This window comes from Pseudorca crassidens, chromosome 20, assembly GCF_039906515.1.
Source record: "Pseudorca crassidens isolate mPseCra1 chromosome 20, mPseCra1.hap1, whole genome shotgun sequence".
Classification (NCBI taxonomy): domain Eukaryota; kingdom Metazoa; phylum Chordata; class Mammalia; order Artiodactyla; family Delphinidae; genus Pseudorca; species Pseudorca crassidens.
Window position 1 is genome coordinate 13,808,337 of NC_090315.1, and position 13,314 is coordinate 13,821,650.

At 51.8% G+C, this 13,314-nt stretch overlaps 1 protein-coding gene across 4 annotated transcripts in view; it reads left to right on the plus strand.

Annotated features, from left to right (window-relative positions):
- Positions 1–5,306: 5,306 nt before the first annotated feature.
- Positions 5,307–13,314, plus strand: part of AKT2 (AKT serine/threonine kinase 2) — a 52,150-nt gene continuing 44,142 nt past the window's right edge. For 2 of the 4 annotated variants that reach the window (XM_067719631.1, XM_067719637.1), the window contains exon 1: positions 5,307–5,489. The gene's annotated coding sequence lies outside the window, so the exon portion shown is untranslated. Of the gene's footprint in view, positions 5,490–12,918; positions 12,961–13,161; positions 13,246–13,314 lie in introns of all 4 variants that reach the window. The other 2 variants (XM_067719632.1, XM_067719633.1) reach the window with 2 other exon arrangements.

Here is a 13,314-nt window from a genome sequence, read left to right on the forward strand (position 1 = left end):
CTCCATAAGTGCGTGACACACACACACACAGACACACACACACACGCGCGCGCACGCTGTGGTTTTTTTGTTTTTTGTTTTTTGTTTTTACGCTACACGGGCCTCTCACTGTTGTGGCCTCATCGGCAGGCGGACTCTCAACCACTGCGCCACCAGGGAAGCCCTACGCTGTGAGAGTTCATTTGAGAGTTCAGTTGAACATGACGTCCCTTTACCTCGCAATACTTCAGTGTGTATTTCCTAAGAAAAAGAACATTTTGTTTCATAAGCACAGTACAACCATCAAAACCAAGAAATTTAATGAGGATATAGTACTCTTATCTAAACCCCAGTTCATATTCCAATTTCATCAATTGTCCCAATAAAATTTATTATTGCCATTTTTATCCCCGGCTCAGAATCTAGTTCCAATCATGTGTTACGTTTAGGTGTTGTGTCACAGTTTCCTTTTAAACAGTGAATGTTTCCATAACAACTCAAAGGTCCAACTTTCTCCCGGAAGGCTTGATGCCTGCAAGTCAGCTGGGTTCCAGCCGGGATGGTCAGCTCACGTGGCGCCATCTTGTGGTAACAGCACGAATAGAGTTTATAAATCGTCTCCTTGGGCAGCTGTGAAGTGATTTCACCTAAAAAGAAATTAGGTGATATTCATATCATCTCATTTTTTCTTAATAATGTGGGAAACTATGTTTTAAATATTTTTCGGTCTTTCCTGATGGCGCAGTGGATAAGAATCCGCCTGCCATTGCAGGGGACACGGGCTCAAGCCCTGGCCCGGGAAGATCCCACATGCCCCGGAGCGATTAAGCCCGTGTGCCACAACTACTGAAGCCCGCACGCCTAGAGCCCGTGCTCCGCACAAGAGAAGCCACCGCAATGAGAAGCCCGCGCACCACAACGAAGAGTAGACCCTGCTCACCGCAACTAGAGAAAGCCTGTGCACAGCAATGAAGACCCAACACAGCCAAAAATAAATAAAATTAAATCTTAAAAATATATTTTTTTCTCAATTCAAATAATCCACATACCTTAACTTAGCATAAAATGAGATTTTGCTGTATCTCAAATCTGGACTCACGCAGGTGAAGTCCAGTGCTGTGGGTAAAAACGAGGACTTGGCCTGAGACATCTTTGGGAATGGATCTGGGCGCCACAGTCTGGCTAAGTGATATTTTGCAAGAGACTTCCCCTCTCTGGGCCTATGTTTACTTCTGCAAAATAGGCCTTACAGAGACTTCTACCTGCAGGAACATATTCAGGTCATGGATATAGTTACCAGCACTGTGCCTGATATGTGGGAATTCTTCAATAAAGGTTAAGAGATTATTATTATTTGTTCAACTTTTTGTGAGTAGACAAGTTCAGACCTGAAGTAAAATTCACCCCAGTACAGAGCTTTAACTTTCCTAATCAAAACCACATTCAGTCAACAAATATTTATTGATCCCCAAGTCCCAACTGTGTGTTAGGCATTGTTCTAGATGCTGGGAATACAGCCCAAGACAAGTCTTTGCCCTCATGGGCAAATTTATGTTCTGGTTTTGGGGGAAGACAGTTACAAAATTTTTTTAAAAATTCTTTAGTGTTAAGTGCTAGGTAGAGAATTCAAATATGCTGAAAAGAAGTGACAGTGTGGCTCTTTTGGATTTGGGGTGACCAGGGAAAGCCTCTCTACAGAGATGAGATTTGAACTGAGTTCTGAAAGACAAGAAGGAGTCAGTCATGCAAAGATCAGGATCAGGGGGGTGACCAGTCCAGGCAAAAGGAACAGCAAGTGCAAAGGCACTGCGGTAGGAACAAGCTTGTCTTTTTGGTGGGGCAGAGAAGAGTTTTGTGTGTCTAGGATATGGTGGTCAAGGGTGAGAGTAGCTTGAGATGAAGTTAGTAAGATAGGGGCAGCTCACATAGGTCCCTGAAGACCATGGTGAGGCCTTTAGCTTTTCTTTCATGCGGGATGAGAAGCCATCTATGTGGTCAGAGCAGATCGATAAGGTGTTCAGTCTTAAGAGTAGAAAAAGTTTTATCCCAAGGTTTGCACTAAAGCACATTTAGCCTCACCTTACACGTTTTGGAAATCTGCGATGTGTTAAAAAGTTGAATGTGCATGGTGCATGGTATCTTCTATTAGAATTTTTGAACGATAAAACATTTTATAAAAAGGAAATTGGAACCAACATTTACAGAATCCCTTATCTGTACTACTGCCAAACACTTAAAATGACTCTAAAAGGATCTTTCCAACACAGTAGCATCTAGGGTGGGGCTTAGTAACTTCTGGCTGCGGCGTCAAAGATATTATTTCAACATTTCTGTATAGTGTGGGAAACTCTTTTAAATAAAAAAAAATTTTTTTAACAGTTCCGGTCTTCTTTGGGAATCTGATCAATGCTATGGACTTTCTCCCTTGAAAATGCTCCGCTTAGGATGAAGAAAGGGGAAATCTGAGTATTCCTGCTTGTATCTCCTGATCACCCATGTAGCAGGGAGGGTCCCCCCCGCCAGAGCCACTGCCAGGGATAGACCCCTCCAGACTTTGTCGGGTGGAGTGGAAGCCTCCCCATCTGGGGCTACCAGGAGGTTCTTTATGGCTGGCCCAGGCAGCTTGCCCCATCACCATCGGAGCGCAATCTTTGAGTAGGGTTGAAATGAACTCTAGGGGCTTATTCCCATTCCCTGGGGACAGAAGGGGACTTTGAGGAGATGCCCTCTCCATCCCTCAGGGCAGGATTCTTCATCATCTTTTTTGAATCAAGAGGCCTTTGAGCAGACTAAAGATGAGAAGCTTTGGGCCCTTCTCCGCAGAAGAGTGCCTGTGCAGCCCATATTTATAGTCATAGGCGGGAAGTTCACAGAATAGATTAGAGGGTAGAGAGCAATTTGGGGTTTTAGGAAATTTTCTCCTCAATCACCCTTGATGTGGAAATTGAGAGACTGAGACCCCCAAACAATAATTAAGTGGTTTGCCAAAGCAACACAAGGGACAGAAGTAGGGCTATTACTTTTCATTTTCCGGCATGATATGAGTGCAAAGCACAGGCTCTTGTATCAGACTACCTGAGTTCAAATCCCGCCTCCAGCCCTAACTTGTCCTGGGACCCTGAGCAAGCCCGTTAACATACTGTCCCACTTAACCTCCAAGATTGTGTTGACAGCAACAGGATAGCATTGGTGAGATTGTGTCAGGAACAGAACCTGGCCTGTAGTAACTGCTAAATGAATTCTGTTGCTACTGTTTTGCAACGAGGAAAGGCAGGCTCAGAGAAATGATGTTATTTTGACAAGGACACAGGAGAGGCATGATTAGAACTAGGGCCTATCTATTTCCAAAGCAAGTAAGTGTTGTTCGCTCCCAGACTAGTGTTTTTCAAACTGCAAGGCACGACCCATTAGTGGGTCAGAAAATTAGTTCAGCGGGGTCTCAAACAGCACTGAAAAAAATATTAAATATCAGAGTGCATCATACATGGGGTAAATAGCATTTGGTTGCAATTTTTTTTTTCCCGTAGCTGCACCTCACAGCTTGTGGGATCTTAGTTCCCCAACCAGGGACTGAACCCCGGCCCTCAGCAGTGAGAGCACAGAGTCCTAACCACTGGACGGCCAGGGAGTTCCCTTTGGTGACACTTTTGTTTCACGGGATTGTAAGTATACATCTGTGTGTTCTCGGTCTTTTTTTTTGATTGCGCCATGGCTTGCGGGATCTTAGTTCCCCAACCAGGGATTGAACCCGGGCCCTTGGCAGTGAAAGTGCCCAGTCCTAACCGCTGGGCCACCAGGGAATTCCTACTAGGTCTTAAAATAGTTTGAAAGCCATCACCCTTTACTACTAGTGCCCCTACAAGTTCAGACACAAGCACACGGAAGCTTTCAGTGACATCTCTGTGTCTTGTAATCCATCCTGTTTCCCAGGAGGGGCAGGGATTCGAGCCAGCCCAGGAAAACTTAGAGGTAGGGGAATGGACTATGAGCTGGACTATGGAGCTGGAGTGGAGTAAATCGAGTAGGCCAGAGTAACCTTGAGTCTAGATCAGAGCAGAAGGGCTACTTTTTGAAACAAATATTCCTCGAGAGCCCACTCTGTGCCAGGACCTTTGCTGGTTAGTGTTAGGTACACAGCGATGACTAAGATAGTCCTGGACTCTTCCCTCTTGGGGCTCACTGTGCAATGGAGAAGACAGATCTGTTAACAGGCAGTGAGAGGCTAAAATGGTCAGGGCTGTAGGGGGGAGGCTCTGGTCAGAGTGTGATGGGGGAAGACCAGGAATTAGGAACACAGAGCAAAGAGTTCCAAGCTGGAGACCCACCAGCAGAGGGCTAGTTCCAGCAGTAGGTTTACCTTTGGGGAAACTACCACCCCTGAGAGGACTTTGCCTGAGACACTCTTGCAGACTTAGGTGGACCCAGGGTTCTTCAACTCCCAGCCAGGCCTTCTGTGTGGCATTACTAGAACCCAAATTCATAAAGTAGGAAGCCCCACCCAACCCATGAGAGAGCAGGAACTGGGATCCGGATGTCTCACAGCTGTCTACTACACTAGCTAATACACGGGCCAGGATCTGTGCTCTTTTTTTTTTTTTTCCAGGGCGATTTTAAGGCATTTGTAGGCCCAAGTTACCCCGTGAAAAAGTTATACCCCATATTTAATTGCATATATATATCATGAACAGATAGGATTAATATTTTGGAGTTATAGCATATCTAATTGACATACACCGTTCTGTTTACATAAAATAGCCCAGGGACGCAGCTATGATTGTTTCCATTTTGCAGATGTGGCTACTGAGGCACAGAAAATGGTAAAGCCTTCTGCCCACAGTCACCAGTAAGGAAATGCAAAGCTGGGTTTGTGTGGCTTCAGTGCCTGTGCTCAACCATGAGAGGAAATACCGAAAAGGAAACCCTTCCTAACGCCCGCTCCAAGGCTCTTTAAGAGCCTCGGAACCTGAACTAAAGGCGAGAGCGGAGTAAAACGAGATCAAAGCGTATGTAAATAAGGACCAGGGGCTGCCGGGAAATATCATCGCGGCTAGCCTCCAGGGAGAGCGGGCGTCAGAGTCTTACTGAGCCTGCGCAATTTTTTTTTTTTTTTTCCGTCCGGCGCCTGCGCGAGGCACATCCCTTTCCCACACCGGTTCAAGCTTGCCTAATGTACGCAGGCGCCCTTCTCTGAGTCGGCCACCTCCCCTTCCTTGCGCTTGCGCTCTAGCTCTCTTCGCGTTCCTTTCTCCCTCTCTCACGTCAGTTCCTGTTTGTGGCGGGAGAAGGCGGTATTTCCGTCCAGAGGGTGGGAGGGGGCGGTAAGCGGGGGCTGGGGGGAGGGGGCGGGGGGGCCGCGCCGCGCGAGCCGTTGGGCCTGGCTCCGCTAAGGCGTTGCTGCTGGTGCTGCCGCCGCCGCCGCCGCCAGAAACACAAGGAGCGGGATCAAGCGTAGCGTGGCGATGGGCAGGAGTAGAACCCCGCCAGAGAGGCTGGGCGGCCGCCGGTGACAGGTGAGTGCGCCAGCGCGTGTCCCCAAGCGCCCCCCCCTCCCCCGCGATGGTCGCGTCCGGACCCCCAGCAAAGCCGCGCTGGGCCGTACCACCGGTGCCCACTGGGCGGGGACCGTAGTCCTTGAGCCCCCCCCTTCCGGGACTGAGTTGGGGAGGCTGCGCGGGGGCGGTTGGACTAGCCCCGAGGGGGCGGGGGCGGCGGGCAGTACCACTGAAGCTGCAGGGGGCGCATATCAAAGTGTGGGGACCGAACCACTGAAGGGCTGGAGGCGTAGACCCCTGCGTGCTGAGCTGGGGGTTGGGCCAGTGGGCTGGGAGGGGAGAGCCCGCCTGGTGTGCGAAGGCTAAGCCTTTGAGGGGCCGCGTCTTACCAAGTGTAGGGGGCTGTGGAAATAGTTCCTAGAGTGTGCTTAGAGAGGTAGGGGCTTCTGGGGAGAGAGCTGTATCTAGTGTGGCCCGGGTAGCGCCCTTTGGGTTGTACCACTGAGGTCCTGGGGGGAGCCATCCTTAGAACGTAGAGCCGCGGTATATCAAAGGAGGAGGGCTGTGATGTTTATAATTTTGAGGGACGGCGGGGGGACGGGCCCGAGTGGGTGTTCAGGGGAGTTACTTTGGGAGCGCTGTAATGCCGAGCGATGAGGAGGGGGTTCTGCCTCCTGTGTTTGGTGGGTGGAGCTTGGGGGTTTACGCTGAGCTGGAGGGGGAATCACCCTTTATTGACCTTCTTATTGACTTTGAGGGGAAGTGGATGGTCAGTGGGACTGCTGTCTACCCTAAAACCTTTTCATGTTATTAAACCTTATTTTAAGGTGTGTTGGGACACCTCTGAGGCAAATTCTTCCAGTGGTTTTGGCTGGGGCGCTGGGGGAGACGTCTTAGAAGCCGCTTGTTTTCTGAGCTTTCGGCTCCATATTAGGGAGGGGAGGGGGTATGGAGCTTGGATTTGAGGATCTGTGTCCCTGGATCTGCTTAAGACTTGGGAGGAAGGAGTGCTTTGAGGGACACTTCTCCCCGAGGGGAGGGTGGCTGGGACATCTTTATCCTTAGAATTCTGAGCACCCCTTTCCTCTCATTTGGAAGGCACTTGGGCTCAGCAAGAGGCCTGGGCGTAATTAGGTCTTCCATGGTCTGCCCTTGAACCTTGTTTACTCTTCCTCTGTCAGAGAAGCATCCGGAGCTCTGGCCTGAGGGTGGTTGGTGGTGGGTGCCAAGGGGCCAGGCACCACCCCAGGCCCCTCCATCCTGGCCATGAGGCCAGACACATGTTTGTGTCTCCTTGGTCCAGCCGCTCATCATGTTTACGCTCCCCACCAGGCGATAACAGTTGGCTTCACCATTAGGCGGCAATGAGGCTGAGTGCTGTTTTCCCAGCTGTTCCTCTCTGCATAGGCCAAGGGGACTTGGTGGCGGTGCCCCTGCCCCACACTGACCCAGGGAGGCCAAGGACTTGGGGCGGCCAAATCCCCCACGAATCTGGTTTCTCACTGTGGTTGCTGGGTGGGAGCTTGGCTCCTCAGGCCAGCCTGTGACCTTGGCTTGCTCGGTAACCTTTGTCCTGGGTCTGGAGTTCCCGGAGGGCTGGCCATAATCCCTGATTGACCCAGCTAATGTGGGCTGGTGATGTGGTCAAAGGGGGCAGACAGTCGCTCTGGTCCACATCATCAGCTTCGTAGCTAACTGGCTTCCATGGGTTGTGGTTGCTGGAGAGAACGGTCCCTGAGTCTCTGTGAGGCCACGGTGGCTCTGTAGAATTTCTCTGCGCCAGGGGTTTCTTTCTCTGGTCTGCCAGCTTTTAGAGGGTTTGCCTGATGGGATTAACAGCAGTAGTAAAAACAATAATCTTGAGACCAATGGCTGATATTTATTGAGTGCATTCTGTGTGCCATACACTGTTCAGAATGCTTCACGTGGATTAACTTGCAGAATGCCCACAGCCTAGAGCTTTGTGTACTGTTGTCATGATCTCCACTTTAGAAGGGGAAACTGAGGCACAGAGTGGCAAATCATTTCCAGAGCTACTGAATTTTATTATTATTATTTTAATTTATTTTTAAATTTAGAAACAACACTCTTTTTATTTATTTATTTTTTAATATTTATTTTTGGCTGTGTTGGGTCTTCGTTTCTGTGCGAGGGCTTTCTTCAGTTGCGGCAAGCAGGGGCCACTCTTCATCGCGGTGCGCAGGCCTTTCACTATCGCGGCCTCTCTTGTTGTGGAGCACAGGCTCCAGACGCGCAGGCTCAGTAGTGGTGGCTCACGGGCCTAGTTGCTCCACAGCATGTGGGATCCTCCCGGACCAGGGCTCGACCCCGTGTCCCCTGCATTGGCAGGCAGATTCTCAACCACTGCGCCACCAGGGAAACCCTACTGAATTTTATTGAATGTTCACCCTATGTCAGGCATGTGACAGGCCTTTTACACACATTACCTCATTTATCTTTTATTCTTTTATTTTTATTTATTTATTTATTTATTTTTGGTTGCGTTGGGTCTTCGTTTCTACACGTGGGCTTTCTCTAGTTGTGGCGAGTGGGGGCTACTCTTCGTTGTGGCGCGTGGGCTTCTCATTGCGGTGGCTTCTCTTGTTGAGGAGCATGGGCTCTAGGTGTGCAGGCTTCGGTAGTTGTGGCACGCAGGCTCAATAGTTGTGGCTCGCGGTCTCTAGAACGCAGGCTCAGTAGTTGTGGCGCATGGGATTAGTTGCTACAAGGCATGTGGGATCTTCCCGGGCCAGGGCTTGAACCCGTGTCCCCTGCATTGACAGGCGGATTCTTAACCACTGCACCACCAGGGAAGTACCCCATGACCTCATTTAAATCTCAAAACACACCCATGGGGTAGGTATGGTTATGCCTGTTTTATAGACTCCTATGAGCTAGGTAGCAGTGTGATACCCATTTTTACAGATGAGGAAACCAAGACACTTGCTATGAAGTGAAATGATTTGCCCAACATCTCAAAGTTGGAAGTGGTAGAGCTGGGACGTGAACTCCTGGCCTGGTTTAGCCTCACAGTAAACTGCTTGTCAACATGTAACTGGAACAGTGGTTTAGTTGAATCCAGGGGTGGACATGGTGTTTCTGTCCATTTTTCAGAGTCAGAAATTGGGGCTCAGAGGAGGAATTGCTTTGTTCTAGGTCTGTCAGACGCTTGGGGGCCAGACTGGGGTTTGAATGAATTCTTTGCTCATGTCCCAAAGCTGGAGAGGGTCTCTGTCACCTCAAAGCTCCTGTCCTAGACCCTGCCAACTGCGGGCATTTCCTTCCCCTCACCCTTGGAGCCTAGGGCTGCCATGAGCACCTCTGCCGGCAGCCAGTCTAGCAGTTTCTGGGCTTGCTGATAAAACTTGGTCCCTCCTCAGGGTTGAGCCAGGGCATCTTTTAACCTGGGGCAGAATGTCTGCTGGGAGCCGGGAGGAAACAGCAGGAGAGACGTATAGGGGGTGACACAGCTACTAGGGGACCCGTGTTTGAGGTCCCTGCACAAGGATGGTGTAGTGGGCATGTGTGCAAGTTCTGGTGCTTTCATGTTCTAGTTGTGTGACCTTGGGCCACAGTGTTCACCTCCGTGCAATGGGCTCAGAATGACATCCCCCTCAGGCTTTCATGAGGATTAAATGAATGAATCCAAGAGGAGCTCTTAGAATGGTGCCTGGCACTGAATAAATGCTCCGGTGGCAGTCTGAGGGCATCGATCCTTCCCCACCCCCCCCACCCTCAGTCCTCTCAGGCATCATCCTGGAATCCAGCCCCCCAGCCTGGCCCAGCCAGGATCCGGGAATCTGCCGTCCTGGTTTCTAAACTCTGTAAAGAGCTGTACTGAAGTGCTTCAGTGCTTCAAATCCAGCCCTACCACTTGCTGCCTGTGCGACTCTGAGCACGTTTTCAATTCTTCTGAGCTCATTTCATCATTTGTGTCATGGGATGATGATAATTCCCTCCTGATAGGTTGTCGTGAAGGTTAAACGGGTTAATTTCTGGAGAGCACTTACAACTGTGCAGGTGTAACAGTAAGCCTGCAGTAAACGTTTCCAGTTATCACTATTTAAGAAGAGTGCTTGGCACATGGTGAGCCCTCAGGATATCTTAACAATTGTAATTCTTATTACTTCTGCCAGGATTTTGAAGGCCCTTCCCAGGTTACAGAGCCTGGTCAGGTAACACCGGGAGGAGGGCAGGGCTGAAATTAGCATCTCCATTTTCCAGGTGAGGAAACAGGAGGTTCTGGAGGCTTGAGGGGCGGGGCAAATGCAGCCCCCAGGTCCCCGCCACCTCCTACACAGTTGCCGCCCGGAGCCCCTCCTCGAGGTTGAAATTCTAGGTCCTTTCCAGATGTTATACTCTGCTAAACCCTTTTCCTACTTGTGCTTTTATTGACTCTCCACCATAGCTCCCAGGAGTGGTGGTAACGGCCTTGACCTGGGTGAGAACAGTCCTTTTGAAGGCCGAGAGGCAGAAGGGTGGTCTCCAACAGGGAGGGTAGCAGCAGTGCTTATGGGAGTCAGGGGCCAGGCCTCTCACAGCCTCGTGGGCGTGGGCAGGAAGTGTGGCTTTGATCCCGAAGGCATTGCAGAGCTGAGGAAAGGTTTTCATTCATCCGCCACCATTTATTGAACACCTGTTCTGTGTCTGGCATTGCTTCAGGTGCTGGGGATACAGCGGGGCACTCAACAAAGGCCCTACCCCCGTGGAGCTGAGGGAGGCAAACCCTGAACCTGCTGAATAAACAAGGGGCAGGTTAAAGGGAGGTGCTTGGCAATTAAAATCTGGTGCGATGGGCTGTCAGCAAGGCCTCTGAGCTGATCTCAGATTGACAAGGTGACCTGAGGAGAAGGAACAGCCTTGGGTTGTGGGGGGAACCACAGTGCAAAAATTGCAGGGAGGACTGAGCTCAGCGAGGTGCAGGGACAGGCTGCGCAGAGGCCCGTGAGGCCCTGCGGGGTGAGGTGAGGTGCAGCTGAGGGCAGGCAGGGTCACTCAGAGCCTTGTAGACCATCTTGAAGAGCAGCTTGGTCAGATTTAGGGTTTTAGAAGATGCCTTTTGCCATATGAGAGGTTCTCAGGCTTCTGCCTGGCGTGGGGGTAGATTTTAGAGCCGGTCAGGGAGTTTCACATGCCTCCCACTTCCCCCTTGAGTAGAATCTCTGCCGTGGAAAGAGCGAAGGCCTTGGTGGGTGCCTCCCTCCTCTGTGGTTTTCACACCGTGTTTCCCAGGGCCCGTGGCTTTTCCCTTTGGGGACAGATGGCGGGGCTCAGGGGGCTGATTTTCTGCCCACCCTTCCCCAGCCGAACAGCTAATATCAGTAACAGCACAGAACAACAGTAATACCTGCTAAAAACTGTACCTGCTGATTCTGCCTTCCACTCAGCTTGTGGCCTGAGGGCCTGCAACGTTCCTGGCGCTGCTCTAGAACTTGGAAGACTGGGCCTTATGGGCCTGCCTTCTACTGGAGGCAAGTACCCAGCAAACAAACGAATAATAGGGCATCAGGTTGTGATGAACGTTTCAAAGGCAAAATGAATGAGGGTCAGGGGAAAGAGAGAGTGGGGACGTCATGTTTTAGCTGGAATGATCTGGGAGGGCCTCCCTGGGGAGGTGGCCTGTAGGTAGGACTGGTGTGCAGTGAAGAGCCATGGGAGACTTGAGTGAAAACCCCTCAGACCGAGGAGGAATCAGCTGTGGTTCCCACCTCGCAGGGGTGAGAAATGAGGCCTGGAGAGCCTCGGTAATCTGTGCTGGGTCCCCCAACACTGACAGGCTTTGTATTTGGGCAGAGTGGCTCCAGAGTCCCCCCAGCCCAGGAAGGTGCTTGGTAACCGTGGACTTCTAATCCCACACCGGAGCCTGGAACTTAAGGCTTAGCGCAGTAAGCAGGAGCCTGGCTGTTGATTTTCCCAGGCTCAGTCTGGAGTGTCTTCCTGGAAGGAGCAGAGCCCCTCAGAGGATGCATCCTTGGGCCTCCAGAAATCCCTTGGGATGGGGGGGATGGAAAGGAGTATTTTTCTCAGTTGATCTCCAAGCCTCTGGGGGACCCAGGGACACCCCTCCCTGGGCCCCTCTTCAACTTCCCAAGAGCTCTCAGTGGAAGGCTCTCAAGCACCAGGCCTCTGGGCTGCACGGTGGGGTGGTTCTGTGGCAGGCTCTTCTGGACAGCCAGCCAAGCAGCAGGAGGCCCAGCTTGGGGAGACAGCCCTGGGAGCAGACCAGGAGGGAAGGAGGGAGGGAGGGAGGGAGGGAGCAGGGGTGGGAGGGGTGGTGGAGTGGGAGCTCGGCCTGGCCCCTCGGGGGCAGGACCTGCTGCCAACTCGGCACCCACGTCAGGTCCCGGCTGTCCTGGGTGCGGGAGCAGGGGGCAGCAAGCCAGGGCTGGCCGAGGAGAGACTTACATGTCGGAGGTTCCTGCAGGAAGTTCCTCAGGCCCAGCTGTCCTGCCCAGGAAGCTCTTCCGCAGATGTTGTTTCTAAGGGTGAGGCCAGAAATCCAAGGCTGCCTTGGTTTGCCACCTTGTGGGCCCTTTCCAAACGGGCTGGGGTGGCTGCCGCTCCTTTGCCCCCCTCCCCAGGCCTTTGCAGCCTGGTTTCAAGGTGTTCATCATCTGTGTAGTGGTCCGGGCTGGGAGCAGCCAACCTGAGTGTGAACCCTGCTCCTGGCTCCTGTCTTGGTTGCCATGCAACGGTGGGGGCCTGATTTCATCCCTTGGAGATGCATTTTGCTCAGCTGACGGCACATCCCTGCCGAGAGGGGCTGTAGGGAGGATTCAGGGAGCTAACGTGTCAGAAAGTACGTGGCACGGGGCCTCCAAAGAAGGTGCTCAGTGGATCTGAGCTGCTGTTGCTGCAGGTTGTCAGGCTGGGCACCTGAGAGCAGAGAAGGGGCTCTGGATGTGGCCAGCTCGGGCTTGTTGGTTGGCAGGGAAGCAGTGGCAGGCCACTTAGCTGAGGTTCCCACTGGAGAGGGCACCGGACAGGAATATTCATCACGCCCGTCGCTGAGCAGGGGCTCGGCCAGACGCTGTGAGCGCTCCGTGCATGCTCTTTCAGACACATGGCAGACCGTGAGGTAGGCAGCAGCCACCCCATTTTGTGGAGAGGAAATTGAGGTGCAGAGCGCTACATAGACTGCCCGTGTTTTGCTGAGAGCTGGCACGGTGGGCTCTCTGTGCCAGGCACTGCTCCAGGGCTGTACATGCCTGCTTCCCACCACGACCTGGGAGCTCGGTGCAGCTCTCCTCCCCAGATGAAGGCCCGGGAGGTCATTGGATTTACCCAAAGTTAAAGTTTTAATAGGTGACAGACATGAAATTTGAACCCAGCTCTATCTGGGGTCAAGTCTGCCTTTTTAAGACTGGCTTTTCTGCCTCCGACCAATGCCACGGCCACTGTTTCTGGGATTGTTATTTCTGTTCTTTTTTGCTTTCTCTTCTTCTAGACAGAGCTGGCACAAGGAAAGCCTCAGTTGTCCTGGAAATGAGTGAGTTAGATCCACTTGATGCCTGTTTGGGAGAGAGGTTGCGGCTGCCTCTCATGCCCGTGGGGCCCTGACCTTGGCCAGCTCCATCCTTCCCCAGGGGCCAGGGGGAAGGGATGAGGGTGGAAGGCACTGATTCCTGAATGGCCTCTGGAGCCAGCTTTGGCTGTTTCTGGTCATTTGTGTATTCCATTCTCTCACCAGATAATTTACTGAGTACCTACTTTGTGCCATGTATAGTTCTGGACACCAGGGAGCAACACCTAGTCTAAAGGAAGCCGCGGAGAGGTAATGTTTGCCTTACTGGTGCTCTGAGGAAGGGAACAGAGATCTAAGCTGGCCATGGCGGTGGGGGGG